The 18,902-nt window shown below is 37.8% G+C and overlaps 1 protein-coding gene and 1 long non-coding RNA gene across 2 annotated transcripts in view; one reads left to right on the top strand and one right to left on the bottom strand.

The window, feature by feature from the left end:
* PRDM6 (PR/SET domain 6) overlaps window positions 1-18,902 on the bottom strand; it is an 85,699-nt gene that overhangs the window by 51,639 nt on the left and 15,158 nt on the right. The window lies entirely within an intron of this gene.
* Window positions 4,181-17,323, top strand: LOC310889099. Its single transcript, XR_014576378.1, has 2 exons — window positions 4,181-5,444; window positions 8,644-17,323. It is a non-coding gene; the product is annotated as an uncharacterized lncRNA (long non-coding RNA).

Below are 18,902 nucleotides of genomic sequence, written 5' to 3'. Positions count from 1 at the left end.
AATAACATAGTTAAATTTTATGGATATGAAATGTACCTGTAGCTGAACTATCTTTTTTGTGTCATATGGAAGTCCTCTTAAGTCTGGGCAACAACAACCAGCATCAAGCAGTCAGCTGGCAGATTGTTCAATGATAGTGGAAAGAAAGGGCAAGAATACCTTTTCTTTCTTATAACAGATGATTGTAGCACTTTTCATCTGTAATACTACTACTACAAAATATATATATATATGTATTTTAATTCCTATTTTACACCTGAGATGAACCATGACACTAACATTGCAACTCTGCCTAAATGCTTTGTCAACTTTAATGGCACATATTCATATAATGTGCACATAAATGAGAAAAAATCCAAACCTCGTCACATACATCATCCATATATTGCATACAGTCAATCCTGAGATCTGTATTGATTTAATATCTTTGAGAGCAGAAATGAACAAGATTCAAAAGATCCATCATGATGCAATTATCTGAAGTTTTTCTTTTAAAATGCATCTATATTTAGCCCCTGCCAAAATAATTTTAACTGTAAATTTGCAATGTCTCAGCTACAAAACTGCACAGATCTGAGCTCTAATAGGCAAAGCTCAACTGTTTTATAAATATGTATAAATATGTTAAAAATATGGTATTAATATAAAATCCTATCTCATATAACCAAAACAATTTAATATAACTTGCTATGGCAATGACCAGATCATTTTTCCAAACAAGCAGATAAACTCCGTCATGTAATTTTGAACTTCTTCTGACCTTCTGATGGCTACAATTGGGAACAAATGTTTCGCAAGGAAAACATTGGTGGCTCTGCATTTGTGAAATAGACAGTGCTTAAATTAAGTAGTCTTTGCTTTAGAAGACATCAGATGCATTGCATGGGAAAAAATACCAGCCCAATTTTGTTTTCATATGTACCAAGTATAATCATAGATTTAAAACCCTACTGATTTAGAGCATGTCTACTATGCTGTAGTCAAAGTGTCTGGGACCGGTGCAGACAAATCAGTTCTCTAGGTGTAAATTAGCTATCCAGGTCACTGACAGCAGGGCAACCACTGCAGCACGGATGTACTTAAAGATACTAACCAAGCTTTTAATCTAAGTTTTGCAACCAATGGTAATCTCGGTATAGCTGGAGTTACATTATTTATACAGCTGAAATAATTATCTTGATTAAAGCTAGGTTGCTTGTGTCTGCTCAGAGGTGTAGACACATCTTTGAATACAGTGTAAGACACCCCTATTGGTGAGTTTACAATAGGCAAACTAATGATAAATATTGGGCCACTATTTATCATTTCCTTTGTTCACATGAACTGTAAAACGCAGTTTGTTAGTGACTTAAAGGTAGGATTCATCCAACATATCATTTACCAGCTAAGGTTAAGTATACAATCTAACCCTGCTACAAAATATCCTTTTTCTCCATTGAGAAAACAGAGAGAAACAAGCTCCTTCAGCAGGCAATTCCTCACAAACAAGGATAATAAACTTAGACTAGATACTTAACATCAATATCAAATGTTTGTGACTGAAAGAGTGCAGATATGACCTGATATAAGACACCACAGAGGATAGAGTTCACTGAGTTTAGAGCTCAGAAAGTCAGCCGTTTCTGGTTGCATTCTCAAATTTTTAAAGGGAAAAAAATAAAATAAAAATTGTATAAAGACTTTTTATCATCTGAACATTAGATTGTGACTATTGTAGTTCATTTTGAACTAGTAAAACAAGAACAGAGTTTTTATTTCAATATATTTGTAAGTAAATATATAGTATCATGTCAACCATACAAATTTTTAACAGCCTCCACTATGGCTGGACTATGAAAAGAATGAAAAGATGCTGTTTATTAATCAAGAGAAATAATGTAAGGAACTTTTTTTTCTTCTCCATTTTTTTCCCCTGGTGAACAGCAGCAGCAACAACAGCTTTTAGGGGAGCTGTGGTTTTAATACTGCTGAAAGCTGCTTCCCTAAAATGACCTAAAATGACAGTAAACGATTCCAGTAGGGCAGCTCAAAAACAACAACAACAACAACAAACACTCTTTGTCATGCTGCTCACAAAACTACTGTGCTGGAAAAGCTTTTCAGACACATGCTTAAAAGTTATTTTAAAAAAGTGTACCACTTCCACTCAACTTTAATTTCACGACTTGACTGGCTGGGATGCCTCAAGTCATTCTTTGGAAGCCTTGAGAGATAATATGCAAGTGGCAAGAATATCAGTATGTCTGGAGCTTGACAATAGAGAGCATAAAATAATAGAGCCTGGTGAGCCTAACTATTTCAGCCTTATCAGACGGAGGAGAAGCAAGGCTTTACTTAGGGCCGGAGACTCTTTTCCCACCCCCTGGGAGAAGAGCCAAGGGAAAGCAGAGTTTCCACACAGAAAGATGACAGTGGCTCCACAGAGTCCACCACTGCATGGCAGAACCAGGTTGAACTGGGTGGGCAAGGGGGCTTCCAGTAAAGGCAGCTGTAGGTCCCCTTGGTGGCCAGCTCTCTCCATGGCAAAACACCCCACGGTACACTGCAGCACCCTGCTGCCCACCTCGCTGGGCATATGAACTTCCCAGTTCTGCAAAGGATCTTCACAAATTTTTTTCTTAACGTAGGAGGAATCAGTGTTGTCAAATCTGGGTCTTTGGGGTGCAAATTGTATTCAATCTCATCCAACACAAAGGGCCAGCTTGGCCTTCCATCAAAGCATAGCCAGAAAGACTTAATTAGACAGAAAATATTCCTGGTGCTTGCTACAGTATAAGTTAATAGGAACCGTAATGCAGAAGACTGTGCAGAATATCTTCAAAGACTGAGCACAGGCACTAAGAAAAACGATTGTGTGAAACTACGTAACAGTGTCATCTAGTGACTTTTACCATAATCTTATTAACCAGACATTGCAACCAGCTGAAAGGAAAGCCAGTTATCAGCTGCTGAAGTAGGCTGTGTCCATACTCTGCTTTGATACTCACTTTCTCCTCTGGCAAAGTTTCACAAGCAAACCAAGTGCCCACACACACAAATGTGTCATTTGCAAACGAGTGTCTGATGAGCACACAGCCATCCTTCACTGCAGATGTGGAAATCTTAGTGGAATACCAACACTGAGCATGGTGCAGGTCCTGTCTTGTGTCAGGGAAAGCATCTGTCATGATGGTGCTGAAATGCAGCTCATGTATATACCACCTAGGGAGACTCCTTTGAACTCAGTCCTCCATGTAATCTGCAGAACATTTTGCAAGGTCCTGCAGACCACCAGGGAGCCTTGGACAACAGCTTAGTAGCCTAAGCCATAAGCAACTGTGGTTACAAGGAGGCTATTTGACTGTTTTCTTTTTTCTTTTTCTTGTAAACATCTGACCCTAACACCAAGGAATACATACCTATAACTAGGTACTAAACTCTATACCATACCTCTTTTTTCCAAACACATACACTGAACGGGACCTAATCCATTCACAATGCTCATAGGAGCCCTTTAGCATGACACCGGAAGAGACTTTTATTTTGTTCTTTCTTGTTTTCACTCTTGTCTGAAGGTCTGTTTCCCACATAAGGAAGCACATAACAAAGACCATTAATAATAATGAAAAAGCTAAACTAATATATCGGATTTTTTCCTTTTTACAGTTATGAAGCTCTTCATATAGTGCAATACTTGCCAAAGAATACAGTTAAAGGCATGAGCATTTTGTTATACTTCCATTATAATTAATTAAACTGTCAGAAACATTGTCCAAAGAGCATTCAGCCTGACAAACTTGGAAAATCTGGAAAATGTAATGCAAGGGTGACACTTGTCTGTAATTTTTGTTCCAGTTTACAGGGGTATAACCTGCACTGAAACCCTTATTAACAGGGAAGGGAAGGGAAGGGAAGGGAAGGGAAGGGAAGGGAAGGGAAGGGAAGGGAAGGGAAGGGAAGGGAAGGGAAGGGAAGGGAAGGGAAGGGAAGGGAAGGGAAGGGAAGGGAAGGGAAGGGAAGGGAAGGGAAGGGAAGGGAAGGGAAGGGAAGGGAAGGGAAGGGAAGGGAAGGGAAGGGAAGGGAAGGGAAGGGAAGGGAAGGGAAGGGAAGGGAAGGGAAGGGAAGGGAAGGGAAGGGAAGGGAAGGGAAGGGAAGGGAAGGGAAGGGAAGGGAAGGGAAGGGAAGGGAAGGGAAGGGAAGGGAAGGGAAGGGAAGGGAAGGGAAGGGAAGGGAAGGGAAGGGAAGGGAAAGGTATTACTGGTTGGGTGTTTTATTTTCATACACCTTCAGTTTCAAATCACATTCACCCTCTTCCTTTTCTTTACACTGTACTGCTTAAGTGCTTTAAGCATCACACATCAAAACGTTATATATGCTTCCAGAGAACTAGGCACAAGCTTTGTCATTGGTTTGATAATGAATCTCTCTGATTCTGCCGTGAGCTCAACACTTGAAATTAAGTTGAATAGAAAGATGAATGCCTTCTAGTTTCAAATTTTCTCATACGAGGTTCACACATAAGATGCACCTGAAGATCTGGGACTTCTAATTAGACTCCATCACAATAAACAGCTCAACACAACAAGCAAATTGGGACACTTTTCTTTTTTTCTCATAGAGTAGTAACACCTTGTATTCAGACTAATCATAAAGCTCTGCTCACAGCCTTGGTTGGTCTCTGATTTGATTGGCTGGAGGAGCAGAATCTCAAACCTTGCTTACATTATGCAGCTTAATGTGCCAAACCTGCACACACCTAATGTGTCACACACTGCAGTGATTCATCCAGGCTAACAATATTGAGAACTCAGCCCTATTGTGCCATGTAGATGCAACAGTTCATTCAGAAATAATTCAGCCTGACACCTCATTGTACAAAGTAGATGTATTCAGTGTGAACAAATGGTGCTAGCATCTGATGACCATCTCTTTGCTTTTGGTGGTATCATCTCACCTCCTTCTTGCAACTAGACGTAGACTACAACTAGTTCTAACTGGCTCACTGTTGGCAGTCCTGCCAGAAAATTGAAAAAAAAAAAAAAGAGAGAGAGAGAGAGAGAGAGGCAAATAAAGTAATGATTCTGGAACAAGGTTAAGGCAAGTTAAAGGAGGAAAGGGGAAGAGAGAAGTTCCCAGATATGTGAAGGAGGCTCTTGGCTTGCATTTAGAAACAGAGTTATAAGCACTTTTCCTTGCCAAAACAGACTTGGAAGTATATAACAAAAGAAGAGAGGAGGGGTGGGGGGGTGGGGGTGGAACTAGCATTCATTTCATCAGCACTATTTCATCTCAGAAAATCCCCAAACCTTCTTTCTGTAACATGATTAAAGTTTTCCTAGACCTTTCCTTGTTTTTCTAGACCTGATTCAAGGGGAGGATTTCCAAGGATCCACTGGGCACAGGAATAACTTCCACCAGAATTGAATCATCACAGCCTGTCCCCTTGAGGAAGAGGGACTCCAAAGGTAACATAAGTTGTTCTCAAGTTCCTCTCTTCACGGTGACATGGAGGCCAACACTACCGGCTCTTCAGCACAACATCTCAGGACAGCTCATGTCCAGCAGTCATCTTGTGTTCCTCATTGACAACACTCCTGATTCCTGCTTTCTGACATTGCTTAGACACAGCTCTTCCTTTCCCAGGGTTTATTTGCCCATTCTTTCTTTTTCATTTTCACACACCCTTCTATTTTCTCAGGCTTTCCTTCCTAGCTTCATTCTGCATTAAAAATGTACATATTCCTTTCTAAAATGTGGTGGCTATCAGCATAGAGTATTTGGATACTTCAACAGTTTGACATGCACAGGGCACATCTGAGTAAACTGTATATTTTTGTTCCTCTAAAACTCATCATCTTTACTTGTACTCTTCATGATTTCTTTTGTTGCACTGAAATGATTGCGTGTTAGTTTTATGTTGGAACAGGAATAGGTTTCATTTATTTCTGGGGCACACAACTTCAAGGTGCTTAAAAAACAGGTAATAAAAATGGAAAGAGATTCTAGTATATTAAGTCATCTTAGCCCTTATCCCATTTCATGAGAATATAATCCACTAATAATACAATGAAGATGGGAAAATATTATGGAATACTTCAGTGTATGAGTTTGGGGTACAGTTTTATGTAGGTAACACTCTTCATACAATTGCATTTGGATTTACAAAGCACATCTGAGAGGAGAACTAGATTGACATCATTTAATTTCAAACAGTTTTTTTTCTTCATATTTACAAAGAAAAATCTAATACATATAAATGTTGTTCAAAGAAATATATCTGATACCCTCAAAATGCTAATTCTGATTTAGAATATTTATAGCAAAATTGTGTAATATTTTGTATGTGCTGTATAGCCTTATTTGTTAAATATATATATATATAATTAATAATTGACAAGCCCAATTGAAAAATTTGCAGTGGTACTGGATAAACCACCCAAGTAGTTAAATCAATTTCTTTCTGTTTAATTTTGCTATTTGTTTTTCTATCTGAGCTGCCAATTTTCTAACATATTAGAGAAGTAGGAAAGTCTTTTTGATTGATAACAAGCTCAGATTTTTGTGTCAGATCAGTACAGTTTTTTTTCAAAGTAAGAATTCTGTATGTTGCTCTTACATTCTTAGACAATTATTCTACAAAAATTATTTAAATGCTCTTTTTTTAGCTGCTTTGACAAGAACACCAAAACAGTTCACATCACCCTTGACCTGCAGGGTGTACATCATCTTGTCAACATATAAACAAACACATGATGGGCTGTATTTTAATAGATTCTGTAAATATCAAGATCCAATTCATCAAAAGGTTTGCCAAAGTGACAGCGGTGGGGGTTGTGGCGTATGGTTGCATTCAATGTTGTTGCAATATTGTAAGAAAATTAAGAGCTACTGTTGCTCTTTCTTCCCTATTACTGTTTTTTTGTAGCTCTGGGTTAAGCTGCAGTCTGTACATGCCAATTCATGCATAAGGGAAATATGCAGACTTCCGGGCAGAAGCCACATGGCTGGCTTTTGTAATAATCCCTCTCCTCTCTCCCCGTCTTTATCAGTCAATGCCTCTGATGTGCTGCACTCTGTCAGAAAAGGAGGCTGGGAGGAATTTATAAGCACAGAAACTCTTACTGAGGAGACTGAGCAGAGCTCAGTTTTGATAAGGTTTACACAAGGCACTGTAACTTCTCTTGGTTGGCTTCATAGCTTCATGGATTTTAAAGCCAGAAGTGATTTCTTCATCATCTACTGCAGACTATACTTCATAGTCCATTACATTTTGTCTGAGAAAAGGCACGGAAGAAGGAGAGGACTGGTGTACCATGGGCAGGGGGCATCTGATGCCCCCATAATGGGAGGGTACTCTAAGGAAAGAATTGACAGGATGGCCACATCTGAAGCTGCAGAGATCATGACAAAACTGCAAGGTCAGCGGCAGTCAGCCCAGGGCACAAACATCCTAGCTGTGAAATGAAAAGACAGTTTTTCTTGTAACACTTCAAACCACTGTCCCTGGCCCAATCTCTGTGGCCAATCTCTGGCCTCACTAAAAAGAAAAGAGAAAGCAGAGTACACCTGGACATCTGAGGAAAGATATCCACAGCAAGTATGAAGATGCAAACAACGAGATCTGATTAGACTTCTTATGCGATGTGCAATGGGGGAGATGCAGGCAGTCTTGCTCTCCTATCAGTGGCCTTGGAGGTAAAGAAAAGGGCTCAGAGTTTCACAGGCTGTGAAGGCAAAGGCTCAAATCATCCAGTCCAGGGCAACAGAACTCTAAAGGACACATCTAAGAATCTTTTAAAGAGTCAAAGTAAGGTACCTGCCTCAGTGAGATATTCTTAAGTTCTACTGCTGCAAAATACAATCGCCTTCTTTGAGACACATTTGTTTAATTTCAGCTTCTAGCTGTGGAATTTTGTCTATTCCCTTCTTACCCATCAGAAGGAAAGACCATCATCTGCCATTTTGTCCCATATCTAAGTATCCATCCAAAGAAATTAAGTCAGCTCTCAACCTTTTCTTCAATGAACAGAACGTATTAAGCTCCATTAAGGTGGTGGGTGTTTTTTTGTTTGTTTGCTTTGTTTTGTTTTGTTTTGTTTCCAGAACATGACCACCTCATCAGCCACCCTGTACCCTCTCTTGTTTTCCCACAGCTCTCTGGTTGTGGTCCCTAGGCATAATGTAACTCTTCAAAGATATTTCAGGCACACAACACTATTCATTTTATGCAATTCCTAGCTGCCACAAACCTTCTGCTGGAGAGGTAGATGCCATAGTGTTCATTGGGGAGGTCAAACACACTCTTCTTTTTTTTTTTTGTCAAACTAGTTCTCTTTTTCTTCCCTGGTGCCTTTCTGACAGACTTCTCCAGGACACAAAGTATAAGAGACTGATGTATGAATTTAAAATATTTGCCCTCTTTGAAACTCCTACCATTTTTATTTTGCTGGAATGGGGCTTAACATTGGGGTATTTTTATTCATCAGCAACTGCAATCATTAGGAAACATGGAATTAAAAAAAAAAAAAAAATCAGAAAAGGGAATGAGTAAACAATTAAAAAAATTGTCCAGACTGGGTTCTGATATCATGCTATGTGGTTCAGAGCATCAGACCATTCCAAAAACTACTGCTCACCTAAACTGTCACTGTTGCTTCTTGCCAGACTGTGATACAAGCCTGCAATTTGACATTGGGATGAAGCTCTGGGGTCCTGATCTTGGAAGATACAACATGCCTTCTGTAAAGTCCTCAACTCTACCAGCAAAGTTGAAGATGGTAAAGGAAAGCTCAGGACCATAGGGTGACATTGTGGTATGAGCTTAGAGCACCCAGGCCTCCATTTGTACTACTTACAAACAGAAGTGAAGAATATTCTTACCCAACTGATTGTAGCTATGTACAGCAATTAATTTTTTTTTTTCTTTTTGTTTAAATAGCAAAGTGACTAGGACTTTTCAAGTCAGTAAATAACATGAAACCACAAGACTGTGTTATTACAGATTTGGCTTGTTTATATGTGCAAAACGGTACTATTACCAAACTATAAAGCATAAGACCTCCTCCAGTAGTTGCAATAGCATCATTTGCTCATGGTTTACTTGGAACTACTAAGAAGCCCTGTCGATATTACTGTTAGGCTACATCTCCTGCATCTAAAGTCAGGGGAAGTCTATCTAATCTTTAAGTCTTCAGAAAAATCTATCAAGGTATTGGTCAAATAGTCACAAAAAGCTTCCCTAACAAGCTGGACAAAGCTATGACAGAGGGCACAGAGATGCAGCTTACTCTAATCATAATAAACACTGCCTGGGCACAATGCACTCTCAGCCCACAGGCCAGTTAATCTTGCCAGACTCAATTCCTTTGGCACAGCACTGCACTACCAGACACACTTCCACATGGCTTCCAGTCTTGCATCTGGTCAACTTAGCTGACAGAGATAGCAAGCTTGTGCCCATTTCTGCCTGACCATGGTTCACCCTTAGTGTGGTATCATATTTCCTAGTGCAACACAAAGAACACACTAAATGATCTCTAAGAAAACCTTTGCATGCTCAAAAAGATTCACGAAGCTTCCTTTTGTCACATTTACAAGTTTTGATACATATTTTGATACAATATTTTACACTAGGTAAAATATTTAAATGAATCAACAAGAGAGTAGGAAAACTCCAGAGCAGGAAACCATGAGAAGACAGGGAGAAAATGATTGGTTCTGAACACCATCTTTTCTTAATAGTTTGACTTTTGGTGGGATACCCACAATGCACCATCAGACAGAGGCAGCTCAAAAAGCAACTGATAGATACATCAGCACTCTAATGCTCATGAGACAAGTCTAGCTTGGCTTATGACAGAGTGCTGAAATTACCTGTAATCTCTGAGAACAAAGAGAAAGAATGGCAGTAATCTTCTACAAGAGACACAGCCTGAGAGAGCCTGGGCTCTTTCTCCAAACTCAATGGTACTACATTGCCTTGCTATCTTATTCTCCATTATCTTCTTCGAATACATTGTTTTAGCAGCCTGCATCTGTTTGTTGCATCAATTTTCTCTGTGATCTAAAGTTCCACTTTTTCAGCCTCCGTAGATACATGAATTTGTTGAGGAAAAGTGGAAGATTAGATACCAAGCTCTTTTATTTTTATGGTGAGACCATCAAAGAGTACGAAGGAGGAAGAAATCCAGTCAAGCTTTCAGTCTATGGCAATCTGATCCTTCAGTACTTCACTACAAAGTCTTTCCTACATAGTATTTCCTACACATCTTGCATATTATTTCTTTAAGAGATCTACCAAATAAATATCAAGGTGCAATGGTTGTCTGTAGCTTCATTTACATAAAGGAATGGAATTAACTAACAAAATATTAAAGTACACCCAGTCCAGCTTTGTCTGGAAAAAGAAAACTTTTTTTTCACAGTTAATATGGGATGACAGCTAGAACTAGAAACGGATGCTCTCAACAGCAAACTTACTGCTAATGCTCCACATAAATTAAGATACCTTCTACACAGAAAGGAAATACCAGAATGTTTGCCCTTTTTGTACAAATCACTGGAACAAATGCACATCTTTCCAAAAATCACAAAAAGAATTTTAATGTAAGGGCATTTTTTCTGTAATAGATAATAAAATTATAATAAAATACAGTAATTAAAGAAGGAGTTATAAAACAAAAGTAAGAAAAAGTAAAAGGCAATAAACACCATGGTGGTCTGTAACTTCACTAGGCTGGCCCTAATCATAAATTATTGCCAGGACGTCATGGAATTGCCTTGTCTTAACCGTCAGCATAGCCAGCTGTTTTCTTCACGGGTACAGCAGTAAGTTTAAATTCTTGATGCCTGACATCCCTTAAAACAGATAATGTGAAGGTCAGACAGAGAAAGGAGCACTTTTCTTGAATTTCCCAACTACCAGTAGCTGGATGTGGGTGCAGTATGAAAGCTGTGTGCTGCCCAGCTTCAGAGAGGGATGAAGACCTTGTGCTTTCCTCTTCAGTAGCTACCATTGTTATTTCAAATTCTGATTGATCAAGTCCTGAGAGGTCTTGGTTAGCTATTTCTGATCAAAAACACAGACACTACGACATGCAGGCCACAGGGTGGAAGTGAATAGCATAAAGTACAGTATGTGGATGTGTGAGATTTCAGAAGAGATAAGTAATAATGTGGAAGAAGCAGAGACTCAGAAAGATGGATTAAGCAATGAAGACCCTAATAAGTCCTTAAAGTGATCCAACTAGATAGTTGTTACATCTTTGAAAGGATGCCATCTGATTTGGCTTGGCAGCAAACAATGAAATTGTACACAAAACAGTTTTTCAAAAGTAAGGGAAAACTCTGCTTCATACAATGAGGTTAATCTCCTCTGACACTATTGCCTCTGGGATGTGTCACTTTTGGGTAATTAGGGCATAAAAATTAACATTTTATTAAATAAACAAAAACCCACAAAGGTTAAGAAAAGAGACAGACGAACGTAGCCTTTGGAGGAAAGGGAGGCTGTAGACCTCAGCCTGACCCTCAGCCATCTTTTGTTGGGAATGGCAGACCCCAAGGTCAAATAGCTACTCAGCCAGAGTTACCGTCTGAGCCCACCCAGGCTCAGATATATAGCCTACCCTAATGCATGCTTCACCATATGGCAGGCTACGGACACCCCTGAGCCCAGGCCACGTGCTTGCTGCTGGAGAATTCTCACAGATAGAAATTCTCCAAATCCCTGGACCAGGGATGCAATAGGTACCATTCTGCACAAAAAGGGAAATAAATTAATATTCCTAAAAGACCACCTCTTCTTCCAGGTAACTTCAATGTGATCCTGGTTTGATCCGAAGAGAAAAGAGAAAGAAATCCAGACAAGAAAACATTGATGAGTAGGTTTGAATATCAATACAGTACCCATTTTTTCCTAAACATCTTAGTGATTACTTTGTGATCTAAGGAAATGCCAATGTTCATCTTCACTTTGGTTGTTTGGGGAAAAAAATAAAAAAAAAAAAAAAAAAAAAAAGCATGATAAACAGCCTCCTAAATTCCTTACCTGACTTTTAATTATGCTGAAAGATTTACAGCAAACAAAACCCTTCTTTGCTGGACCATGAAAAACAGATAAGGTTAAGTCCAGTGAAAAGTTTTGATCCCAACGCAGATATGAGACCTCAAGTTTCTCAGGAAGCACCCCTCTCTGGCAAAATGTAGAGCCAGAGTATGGCAACTTACAGGTTTCAGAGCAAGGAAAGCTAGGAAAGAGAACACTGCTAAAAACACAGATGAGGTCTTGGTTTGGCACATTTCACCAACTGCCCCAAAAGGTTACAGCAGCATTAAGTGGAATTTTTAAGTCTGTGTATCTTTTTGTTCATTTTCGTTAGAACTGGAGAAAAACTAACTTGCAACCTCCACTTATTTTTTTCCATGAAAAAAACATTTTGTGTGTGTGTATATATATATACATATAATTTATTTTATTATTTTTTTTCTGGAACATATCAGTTTTGCTTAAGTTTTCTGGTGATATTATTGCATTAGTTAAAAATAAATAAATAAATAAATAAATAAATCATTAAATGTTAGTGTTTCTTCCTGAATTTTACAAATGCATGCCATCTAGAGGCACCTAACTAACCTATACACCAGTATCTCCTGAAATGGAGAGTGGTCCTACATCATGGAATCAAAGGATCAAATTTTAAAAAATGAAATATTTTTTCTTTGCTGTCAAATGTCAAGTCTTTCTCAGAATGTTTGCTCTGAAAGCCAAACCTCTTTTTTTTTTTCTTTTGTCTTTTCACCACTTACAAGGAAGAAGCAAAACCACAGACACACACACACAAAACTTTCTTCTTGGAATGCAGAAACCAGAATTTCCATTTCTGACTAGCTCAAATTTCCATTCAAAAGTCAGACCATTTGACAGCTGATGCCATCAGCCACATACATTTTGTGAGATTGTTTCACTACCATCTGCTAATTCTGGACTCAATTTTTAGCAGCTGAAGACAAGACATGATCTAGATATGAACAATCGTGGCTCTTAGGAAGTCCACCTGATAGGATTAAAGCCATGTTTGGGACTCTCTCTCCTCTACCTTTTTATGGAATGGAAAGCTGACAATAGTAAATATATGAGTCATTTGCAAGGTAGTTTAAATTGAAGTAACTGGCAATACGTGGCAACATGAAAAAAAAAAAAGGAAAAAAAAGTCTGTATGTTTAGTCCCATATATATCAATATGAGCATATATCCATTAAGGCTTTCATCATGGTGTGCAAAGAGTTAGAAACTGCTCCTCTAGCATGATATTCAAAAGAACTAGACAATATCTATTCAGCTTATCATCAATATCATTCAGCAGGCTTTCCCTCACCCAAAAACTGAGCTGAAGAAGCCTCCATGAGAGCTGCCTGTTCACCAGGAGGTAACACATCACTCACTGGCTTACTCCAACACCAACACTCCCACTTTGGTAACAGAAGTGCTGCTACACTGGTCACAGGCCTAGAAATCACTCAGATATTACAAAGCCAAGCCTTGCAAGCAACAGACGTTCTCTATTGGGCCACCTAAAGCGGAATGCTGAAGATAGTGGTATCTTCCTACAGCACCCAGTTTAACATTCATTGGACAAAGGTGTTGGGAACAGCTGTCGCAGCGAAGTTTCACTAGCCTCCACTAGAGGCTATGACCTAACCATGACCAAAGTATGTTTATTTGTTTTTTTAATGCCACTTGAGAATGTTCTGTGATACTGTGTTAGAATTGGACATCAGTCACAAACAACACACAGACAGCCTGTGGTCACCTCAAAACCAACACATTTGAGAATCCAAACTGGTAAAAACAGCCAATTTAGGCTTTGGCTTTTAGTGAAACTGCAAGATTTAGGCCAGACGTAAATTTAGGTGATTAGCCTCACAGACAGTGTCACTGTTCACCACCGCTACAAAAAAAAAAAAAAAAGCAAAATTTATGTATGAGACATAGTGGGTATCTTTTGTTGTTTACCATGTTAGAGGTGAACAAATGTCACTTTGTGTCCACAGCTGTTGCTGTAGTCTTGCTGGTCACAATAAAACAATTAACACAAAACCAAGGAAAAATCCATAGTTCAGAAAAACTGCAAATTTCCAACTGGAAGTGAAGATGTGCTTTATTAGCAACTTTTATTAGCAACTTTTTTAGCAGCTTTATTAGCAACCTAAAAAAAAAAAAAAGAGTCCATCTCATTTTTTCCAAGTAATCGTGCATCTCATTCATCTCCTGCTTTTACTGTAGCAACAGAAATGAGGACAGAGTTCAAGTCAACTTAAAATAAAAATAGAATATAGAGAACAAAAGGGATTTGTTTGTTTTTTGCTGTTACTTTGACTTCAATAGTAAGATCTTTTTGTAAAGTAGTGGCCTAAAAATATAAGTCACCAATCCATCCTGATAGAAAAGTTCTTTTGGCAGTTTGAAATATGCTAATAACCTGCCCCCTCTAGTGAATGTTGACATGACATCAGGCAAACAGTACATATAAAAAATTTAAAAAAAAAAAAAAAGTCTTTGCACTACTGGAAGATTAGCCCAGGTAAAAATCATGAAATCTGGCATTGCATACTTCATTCATTTTATACATGACACTTCATTTAACATATGATTTATTTATTGTTTGTTTGTTTTCAGTTTAGGACTCTAACATCTACTGAACTCATTTGATTCATTTAATTCTTCTGTTTCCAAATTCAGGGCTGTTACAGGTGAATGACATGAAGAACAAAACCTTCATATGGCCACAATTTCAGTAGGAGTTTTTCCCATTCATGACAAAACCACTTTTCTCTACCATGTAGTTCCACAGTTGAAATCAAAACATCTTTAGAAATGTCTTTATGTCACTAAATTTGCTTGCTTGTACACCAGCAGGTCTTTACACAAAAAGTACTAGATTGAATAACTGTTAAAATACGGAATTTTTTATATATATATATATATCTTGATAAATCCATGCAACAAATACGCAATGTAGTACAAACTATGAACTTATTACTTACAGATTTTTTACAAGATATAATATTTTTTTATTTGATGCTAATAGTTATTTAACTAAATACCACACACTACAGCACAGTCACTGCTAATGTAATCCTTTCTTTCTTCACAGTAAAATGTTATCATTAATAAAAGTAATATATTCATACAAGGGTATGTTCAAATCAACTGTGCATTACTGATACTGTACGTACAGTGGCAGACAACATGCAAGTGGCTTTGCACTTCTGAAAGAATGGTTGGCCTATCTTGGGAAAAAAAATGATTTAAGAGTTGTGATTAAAGTGATACTGTGTTATTCACTCATGCCTGAAGACCCCATTAAATCAAAGTTCCTGGTGACATCAATGGCTATCTTGTCTGAGCAAGGACTGATTAACAACTACAGGATACTAGTCCTGGAAGCTCATGATCTGCATGAGGCCTGACACAAATTAGCTCGTTGCCAGCTGCAACTGGACCTCATCTACAGCTTGCAAAATAATCTTCTGTAATCACCAGCATTTTAAACTTTAGCATCTGGAGGTTTTTACCATGTGCATATTGTTCATTTTCACGCAGGTAGAAAGCAGTGTGGTTTTGTGGTTGGCAGCTAGTGCTTGGCAGTTTTAGTGTATTTGTCTTAATATAGGAAAACTTCTAGAGTGTATTTGCGTTATGACATAATGTCTTTATTATGTCTTGCAGAAATAATTGACCCAAATGAACTTACTGTACACTATATCTATTGGTTAATTAGAACTTTAAGATGCAACAAATAAAACACATTATTGACTTTTAAATCTTCAATCAAATAAATATTTACAGCTGCAATTTGCCAAAATTATTTACCTTTCAATAATGGATCACAAAGAGAATGTGTACTACAGACTCAAATGAATGCCTTGACCATCAGCAAACATATTACAAACAATATGGAAAGAAAAAAAAAAGAGAGAGAGAAAGAAGGAAAAAGAAAAAAAAGCTTTCCATCTATCATTACCATCTATAAAGAGCTGATGTAGTTCTCCTTTAAAGATATGTGATCTTCTACATTAGTAGACTTCTTGCAATGCATAATTGACCTTGAGATGGAGAATAACCTAGTGGTAGAGTGTCTTTTCTTTTAGGGAACAATGAAAATAGATATTAGAGGACGAGCCTGTTGTCAATGATCATTGCTGAAATCTGCCTATACCACACTGGGACAATCAATTTTGTAAATGATTGCAATAATCAAGGAAATTGCCTAATTTATAAATCCTGGCATACAGCATTTTAATGGATTCCTAGATTTTAATGCTGATGCTTTCAAAGCCAAATGAATTGTTGTCCAAGCTGTCACTACACAAAATGATAAAAACATTCAGTCTTGTGGGTAACTACATCTCATGGATATTCAGACCATCAAGTACATAATCACTCATTAGCGAATCCTGTGATAGTTCCCAGTGGCAAAACAATATCAAAAAGCCACTGTTTCCCTGTGGCAAAGCCTTCTCTGGAACTGAAGACTAAAACCAGTCTGGTATTACTGAACAATTATGTTAAAAAAATTCCTAGTCCTCTCAGTCCAGATAAGACAGCACACTGGTTAGCTCTCTTCGTGGTATGGTATAGGTTTTTGTTTTTTTCTCCCTCCATACGTAAAATAATCTTATTTCTTTAACTACCAGGCAGGTCCAACAACTTTTTGATCTTGAGTCACATAAATACAGGCACCACTGATACAGAAGAAGAACAAATGCAGGGCTTGGTGCCATGGCTATTACTGTTGGGTAATTCTCCCTAATCCGCACTCAGACTTGCTCTCCATACTTAAGCCCATTCCAGAGATGTAGTTGTACAGATTGCTATTCTCAGTTAAACCCTAAGCAATTGATTTCAGCCAATAGTGGGCTGCCAGTACTTTACTTACTGCTCAATCTCACTAACCTGACATTTATGGTGTACTGATTGGCCTCTGTCAGTGGTGGTGGTTGTAAATTCACTTTGAAAAGCTTTGTGTTAACAGCCTTCAACCAGGCTCTGAGACGAGTACGAGCAGGCAAGCTGACAATTGCTCGACCTCCTGCCCTTATTACAGTGAGTAAATCAGGCTTTGAGCCATTAGGCTGGAGCCCGAGGCCTACACAAAAAGGATTGACATGACTAAAGGTCAACCTCTGTCACACATGTGTAACAATTTGGATAATGGAATTCTGTAACTTATCTGAAAAAGGTGCCAAACGCACAGGAGGAAAGTACATGCTAGACTGAATTTTCCAGCTTTTATGTTAAGCAGACACTTAAAAGTCCGTGTTTTAAAGCCAACACATGTTTGATCCCATGAAATCTAGGGGAACAGCACATGTAAAGAAGTGACTGAGGCAGTTCTGCAAAATACTGAGCATCATCTACATCCTGAAAAGTGCATGCTGCAGTTTTGGCTTATCAAAGCTATCATTGATATACTATTGGCATCAGGTACGCCATATATTTTGGATATCCATATATCTCATTAAAATACTGCCTTTTTCATCCACATTCAATGAAAAGTCAATAGAAATAATTCACTGTTAATGGTATCATAAATTAAGAGTAATTTCATGCCTTACAGACTAGACTTTATCCAACAATGGAAATTGCATTTCTTAACAAGTTCAAATTAAAAGAGAGAGAGAGAAAGAGAGAAGAAATGGTCAAATGTTTCCAGATTTTTGGTGATTGGATCACTTTTGAACGATGTATAAAGGTAGTGGTCAAATAAGGACAGAAATGAGCTTTCATATTTGTGTTCCATGTCAGTATTTTTGTGCATTATGTAATATAACCTACAAGGTGAGATCATATGCCATGGAAAAACAGTCACTGCATAATCTGGCCATTTAGATAATATGGGTTATTCTTTTGTTTTGTTTTGTTTTGGGTTGGGTTGGGGATTACTTTTGTTTGTTTGTTTTTAGTTTATTATTATTATTATTTTCCAAGAATACTGTGTCCATGTGTATGTTTACTGTTGTCCTCAGAATTTTTGTTTTCAATAACAATGTTGAGATTCTGGGGAAGAATCCAACACTCTTCCCACTCCCCTCCCAAGTTTATTACAAACTTACCTACATTAAATAGGAAGCCAAACTAGACTGTTTCTGTGGCACATGTTCTTAGGCTTATTCATCTGCTTGGGCATACAGTAAAGACCTTTGTGTACATGGAATAAATGTACATGGAAGACACTGAGATACCTGAAGATAAGGCATCTTTTCAAACATATAGGGTGTCTAAAAGAATCAACAAGTTTTAATTTTACCATCAAAGAATTATCAAATATAAATTAGCTTTTATATTTGGGATAAAAGTAACTTTAGGTTGACACTAAGTAAGTTATCTATAGCTTACAAAATTTATCTGGAAAAATGTGATGGTAACTGATTCAGAAATACTAATATGGGCAAGCTGCTTTATAGCAGCTTAGCACAATTTTCTTGTAAGGTACATAAATTAAAGAAGCCGTTATGCTGAACATATTCTAACAACTTTCGGCTCAGTAAGCTACTGAACACAACACTGGGGACATTTCCAGTAGGCAGTATGTGCATTTGAAATCCATGTAAAAGTAAAAATTATGGGTTTGTTTTTTTTAATAGAAAGTAAATGCAAGATTTTTATACCACACAAAATCCTCAGAAAATGCAAAAAAACCCAAGAGAATGGCGCCAGCTGTTAGTCTGCATAATTTAAGATACAATAGTAATATAGCTAAGGGTTTTTTCAAGCCAAAATTATTTGAATTTCATGAACGTGACATATTTGAAACAGGCCTGACAAGCAGTCTAGAATACTAGATGATGGATTGCTGAGAAACATAATTTTCACTTTAATAGAACTGCGGCATGCACATAATTCTATCCCCTAGTGCTTT

This window comes from Anser anser (assembly GCF_964211835.1).
Source record: "Anser anser genome assembly, chromosome: Z".
NCBI classification, from domain to species: domain Eukaryota; kingdom Metazoa; phylum Chordata; class Aves; order Anseriformes; family Anatidae; genus Anser; species Anser anser.
This window is presented reverse-complemented; position numbering and strand designations above follow the sequence as displayed.